Here is a 7,046-nt window from a genome sequence, read left to right on the forward strand (position 1 = left end):
TTCTAAAAACCCTTCCGAAATTCAGAAAAAGTGGTAATTGAGAGCAGTTTTTCACTCTGAAAAATGTCACAAATTGAGGATCGGTTTCTGGCTGGTAATTTTCAGTCATGATAACAAAACCAAACAAGAAAAAGAGCAATCAGAGATTGCAGACCCTCACCAGGACTAGTTTTGTGTGGTTATTTTGTGTGCTGGTGTGTTATGCAATTATCAAGAGACATAATTAGGACTGCCATGATATAACTGTTGGCAGTGATGACCAGTTCAGCCATTTCAGAGAAGTAGATTTTTGAAGGTTTTTTTTTTAAATAAAAAGATCAATATGGCTGCCGAAGCACGTGACCGATGATGTCATCAAATCTTTTTGTGGACCATTTTATCAATCGATGACGCTAAAAAAATTCATACTGATCAGATGTAGCATTCTACATATGCAATTATTATGTCATAATGAAGGCACCATATGATGTCATGAAAAATCACTCAATCCACATGAGGAGTACTTGCTATGTGCCAAGTTTCAATTTTTTCCTTCGTGCGGTTTCAGAGATACAGAGGTCCAAATTTTTCCCATTTTCCCAGCATGGCTGCCACACCACATGACCTATGATGTAATAATTATCAATAAAAAACATTCTTCCCGGGTAATTTCACGAATGATGAAAATTTCGTCTCAATCCGACAAACAGTTGAGGAGAAAAACATGAAAGTTCTGTGTGGATAAGGACAAACAAACAAACAAATGGACCCAAATGCAATACCCTCTCCTTCGGCGAGGGCAATTGCATACTAAAGACATATATGCAGTATATAATGGAGCAAGTGTATGTATGTATGAATGTATGTATGTGTGTATATGAATGTATATGTGTATGTATGAATGTATGTATGTATATGTGTATGTATGAATGGATGTGTGTATGTATGAATGTGCGCATATATATATATATATATACATATATAAATATATATATATATATATATATATATATATATATATATATATATATATATATATATATATATATATACATATATAAATATGTGTGTGTATATGTTTGAATGTGTGCATATATGAATATGTGTATGTATGCATGTATATATGTATGAATGTGTGTATATGTATGTATGTGTGTATGTATGAATGTATGAATGTATGTGTGTATGTATGTATGTATGTATGTATGTGTGTATGTATGAATGTATGTATGGGTGTATGTATGAATGTGTGTATATTTATGTATGTATGAATGGATGTGTGTATGTATGAATATGTATATATGTGTGTATGTATGTATGTATGTATGTATGTATGTATGTATGTATGTATGTATGTGTGTATGTATGAATATGTATGTATGTGTGTATGTATGAATGTATGTGTGTATGCATGTATGTATGAATGTGTGTATGTGTGAATGTGTGTATATGTATGTATGTGTGTATGTTATGTTTGTATGCATGTATGTGTTGTTACGCGCAGCCTCCATGACTCACGGTGAGTGCCCCACAAGTACCCAGAGGGGAGCGTGGCAGACAATTAACACGATGACTCCAAACTTTTATTTGAGTTGGTAACCAGGTGACACCAGCGCATGATAAAACAGGAGAAATTAAATGCAATTTATTAATTCCTACTGTCTACAGTTCAATCGCTAATATCATTCAAAAATAATTCCATCACAAAGATTCATCACCAGCCCTCAATAACTGTAAAATTCCCCACAGGAATACAAGTCACATTCAGTGCTTTTAAAACTTACTCAAAGTTACACACACAGGTTTCAATGCAGTTCTGAATATTCCCACAACTCTTACGAAGGTAACTTTACACTCATGCGTTTTTAAGACAACCCTTTCATAGTATACTTGCCGTGAATCAAAGTCTTTATCTTGCACTGTTGAAGGAAGCGTGCAGGCCCTGGATTGCATTCAGATGCTCACAATGTGCCATTGGTGATGAGCCAGCCATGTGTGCGGTGAGCAGGCCATGCGGGTGAATTTCTATGCTGTAAGGGATCACAATGCACTCTAGCCATGCCGTGCCATGAGAAGGAGGGAGGAGGGGCAACCTTGATTGAAGATGTCCAGAGAAGTTGGCGGCATGGAATATCAATGTCGATGACACCCACAGTGTTGCGTTGGTTCCTCGTGCACTCAACTAATCTGCCAGCAGGAAGAACCCACACCTGCGAAGATGCAATGGGTTACAATCAGGTCTGTGGTCAATGTGCGCCCAATAGTACAAGACTCACGAAGCCGTCACAGCCCACTCGCCGCCATGCACAGCTCACTTTGGCAAAACAAACTTGACTGCACTTAGCCGCTCCAAGGGCCCTAGACTCTGCTGGAGCTGGATCTTTGGTTCAACCCTCAAGTCCTCCTCCACTTCTCTCGAATGCTCACTGCTTCACCTTATATTGTAACGACACAAGGTCAACCCCGAAACCAGGCGACAGACAGTCTGAATTCCAAGACTGACCAAAGCTTGATCATTGGCTCTGAGTGTCGTTTTCCACAACAAATATTTCACCCAGTCCATCTCCCTCCAATGTAGGAGTGTAGCTGTCATGTTACTCGAACACTGTAGCCTGAACAAAAGTCATCCTCAAAGTTCTGTTGACAATGCATCATGGTGCCGAGATGTCACTGATGCATCCAGCTGTCTGCACACGTATCCTTTCACCCAATAACTACAACACATTTAATTCAAGTTGCCATTTACACAGTAATGGCCATATAATACTTAGCATTTCCAATTATATTGGATTCACTAAGCCATAGCAGTATGTCTCATCCACTCCTCTGAAAGATTTTGATCTAGGAAGCTGAAACTTTCAGGGATTCATGAGGGCACCCTGTAGTTGTGCATGTAAAAGTTGTGTTTGATTCCAACAAGTTTTGAAAAGAAAAATCTTTTTTCACCAATCTTGGCATGTTCTTCCTTTGGGGGGGGGGGAGGTGGGGGGGGTGCAATTGGAATTATCCAAACTGTATGACCACAATGTATTATAGAGGCACATAAGCAGTATGCATGTTTTTCACTTCATATACATAACCCGAGTTAATTATATTTTCAGGAGCGATTAAGATGGTGGTATGTTACCTATGTGCTGCCTCAATGAATGGATTGGTCAGAAGAACGTGTTGTGTGCTTTGAACAAGATCGCCCGTCGGTTAGGCACTCTGCTGTGGTCTTAATAATCATAATACCATGACCACCTTGGCAGCCCCCATGGAGAGCAGGTGCTTCTAGTCATACTATTGGCTTTATTAGCCCTCTTGGCAGCAGTATTTGCTGGTCATGTCCTTCCAGCCAGTCTTAACTCTTCACACACCACCTTGAAATTGTAAATCTAAATAATACAGCCAACCCAAATACTGAGAACATAGCATACGTGATATCAGTGACACTGAGGAAATTAAATATGTTTTGGGTTGCAACACTCAGAGATAAGAACTATTGACACGTGATGGACTAATAAACATGGTGGACTTATAACCAGTGTGCCAGTTTATCAGAAAATGGGTGGTCATTCGGATAAATGAAATAGTAGATTATATTATTAGTGCATTAGTAGTATTGTCATGGGCTGGCAGGATGGCTTCTAAGGTGTGCAGTCTGGGTTTAAATCCTGACATGGCTATAAACTATCATCCCAGTGTTTCACAAGTTGGTTGATTCATCAATGCATGTGCCATCCTAGTGATGGATGTTAAATGGTTGTCCCGTCTGCCAGCATTTGTTGGTGAATGTTTAAGAGCCCTTGGCGTCCTTTGCGAAGAGGAGGCAATCTGGCACCATGGCCAAATTCCAAATTCCTGCCTGAACCAGCAGAGGGCATTGCATCAGCAGTGCAGCCATGTCCTCAGCCAGAGATGTTATCTTGTAGCCTTCTGCTGCATACAAATGAAGGAGTATTGTTGTGTGCAAAGGCAGATTCAGTGACAACAAAAACCCCTATATTGGAAACTATGCAGCTTTCTTGTGGCTCCTGTAACCCAAGATCGGTGATATTTAACAATTGATGTCGGCCATCTTTGATTTTAGTGTGTGACGTAAAAACCCCCAAAAAAGTTCAGGAGGGCTACTCTGCTGAAATCGATTCAAAGGCAGAAAGGAAGCTTCATTCCAAATTTGGTGCTTTTATCTCCCCTGTAACAGTAAATTGACTAAGCCACATGACTATTGTTGTACAGTACACACCAATCAACTACTGCTGCATTGTTTCATATTAATTTGCTGATATCATTTATTCTGCTTTTTTAACTTGTTCTCTTTTATTTGATATTTTCTGGAAAGGGCATTGAGATATCTCCCTGTGAAAGATGACCTGCAAATAATAATATCTTTTGAGTTGTACTGTTTTTAATAGCTGGATTATCACTATTATCATGAAATGAACAATGAACAGAATAGCTCATTCAAGAAAGAATCCCAATGTTCAAAGTATATTGTAATTATTCTAAGCTGGTTCATAATGGAAAAACAATTTTACATTCAAATACAGTTTCAATCAGCATATTACCCTTTATATTATGAGAAACGTCCTCATTGTCAGCAAACGAGAGTGGTGTTACAGAATGCAAACCAATTACAGCAATCTAAAATGGCACACGTTGTTTATGAGACCAATTTGGATGCTTGCTTGTGCCAGCCTCTTATAGCAAGTAATTAATGCATGAGTTTTCTGTGCCATACAGCAGAAGTACAGGGACAGGCCTTCATGACCAATTAAACAGCAGTCAAGTTGGACAACCACATATTGTTTTACAGGCAAGATGTTTGCATTGAAACAATTATTGTAAAAAGTTAAATATACTTTAAAAATGAGTACCATTATAGATGAGATACAAATGTGTTTTTTACAAGCTCAAAAAGCAAAAATGTTGATTCCTAAAATTGAAATTATCCAGGAGACATCGAGAGTACTTATTTCTCGAAAATCACAAAACAAAATCCGATCTTATCTCTAATCTTATCGCAGGCAGATTGCAAAAGCTCCCTCAAAGGGCTCAGCTTACACGTTTATCCCCTGGGGTTGTGGTTTCACCGGCCTTTTCCGATTGGCCAAGCTGACGGCCATGTGTCCCCTTCGTGACATCAGGAGCCAGGCTACATTTTTCCTGGCAACAGGCTACAATATCAGATGGCCATGTGGTTATAAAATAAATAAATGTAATGGGAGAAGGAGCAAGAAGAAGAGGAAGAAAGACAAGGATTGATATTGGAACATGTTTCTCTGTACGAGCGATCACAGCAACTCTAATGCAACCATTATGGAACAACTTTTTGTTTGATACTTTGGTGTTTGGTACTCAGACCCAGCCAGACAACACATTTCTTGAACATCATGAAAACAACAAGAACTGACGAGTCAATAAACAAGTAGCATGCTTCATTTGCAGCTTATTCCTTTCATAAATGTAAAATATTATCAGACTGAAAGCTGCTGAATGGTGTACTGCATACGAAACTTCCCGTCCATCAAAGAGTAAGTTAATCTAACCAGCCAACCTGTCAGTAGTGTGGACATTATGGTTGCATAAACTGAGCAACTTTCACCTTCAATGAATGCAATAGATGTTTTTGTATAATGTACGACAAAAATGGCAAATAGATACGACTTCACAACATGTAGTACAAGAACAACAAAAAAAAATCTAACATTCTTCATCTCCCAACTACTTCAGAACAATTTATCCTTCAGCCAATGGTTGTAAAATCCATTTTCACTCATTCGTGAGAGAGTCTGGCCTCCACCACATTCCAACATTGACAATGAAATAATCAAGTGACCTTTTCATGAACCTTTTGGCAATTTTGTAACTGCTCCGCCTTCTCTCCCAGACTCATCTCCGAGTGTCTCGTCCCTATATATTTACATATCCACGGGCAAGCATCTCACCCAGAGCCACACCGACCTCTGCCATCTCACACACCAGCTTCGGTACTTGTCTGGATGTCTGCTGCCGTTTCACAACATGTGACTCTCATTGGTGGAAATTATTACATCCACCACCTAAGGTGAAGGAGGTTATGTTTTCACCCCTTTCTGTTTGTCTGTTTGTTTGTGTACAGGATAACTCAAAAGTTGTGGACAGATCTCGATGAAATGTTGTGGAGAGGTTCGGTGTGTGACAAGCACAAATCGATTAGGTCTTGATGAAGATCCGAATCCGGATCTGGATACGAGTTATTTAATTTTCAAAGTGATTCTTCGCCATTGAGAAATAAGGCCAAAAACGAGAAAGTAATGGAGAGCATGATATTTCAAAAATGTATTGGGCCCGATATGTTCTCGTGGATCAGGAGATAACAACCAACACACACACACTGAGAGCTGGGAAAACTGCATTCCACTTATAGAGATAACAACCAACGACCAATAACAAATAACACACACACTGGTGTCAAATGCCATTGTGGTAATACAGTTTATGGACATACACACTTTTGCAAATGTACACAAGCATCAAGTAAATAAAAACGGAAAACAAAGATTTACCTTGAAACAGCATTCTTTGAAAGAGGATTTAAAGTGGGTAATTAGCGAAATACAATTTTAAAATGTATCAAGCCACAGAACACAAAATGTTGATCTCTACTCTATGCCTTCGTAACTCGAACAAACATGGTGAACACCTGGTCGGATGGACCTTCAGGTCAGGTATGGGAGCATGTGCCAGAACAGCGCATCACTGCGTCCACTTTCCGCCGGTACTCCAGGGGCCTCCGTCTGGCCATCCCCCAGGCAGATGCCAGGCCCAGCCCCATCTCGTTGAGATGATGGACAACCTGCTGCAACCATGAGGCACGTGGTCGGCCCACTGGCCTCCTCCACTCATGAGACTCCCTCGCTGAGAGAATCTGGTGAGCAGGATCAGCGTCAGGAAAACGAGCCACATGTCCATACAGCCGCAACTGAAGCTCACGGACTATGCAGGTAACAAATCTCATCCGAGTCTCTCTCAGCAACCGCTCGTTGGACACAAAATCCGACCAGCGATAGCCAAGGATTCTCCGAAGAGACCTGGTACCAAAG

At 40.0% G+C, this 7,046-nt stretch overlaps 1 long non-coding RNA gene across 1 annotated transcript; it reads right to left on the bottom strand.

The window, feature by feature from the left end:
* Positions 1-1,544: 1,544 nt before the first annotated feature.
* On the bottom strand, positions 1,545-2,922 carry LOC147008479 (uncharacterized). The gene is made up of 2 exons (XR_015053250.1): positions 2,295-2,922; positions 1,545-2,189 (listed from the first exon to the last, which is right to left on the bottom strand). It is a non-coding gene; the product is annotated as an uncharacterized LOC147008479 (long non-coding RNA).
* Positions 2,923-7,046: the final 4,124 nt, after the last annotated feature.

The sequence above is a fragment of the Eptatretus burgeri genome, chromosome 18, assembly GCF_056783735.1.
Source record: "Eptatretus burgeri isolate ZD-2024b chromosome 18, Ebu_testis_v1, whole genome shotgun sequence".
Taxonomy (NCBI): domain Eukaryota; kingdom Metazoa; phylum Chordata; class Myxini; order Myxiniformes; family Myxinidae; genus Eptatretus; species Eptatretus burgeri.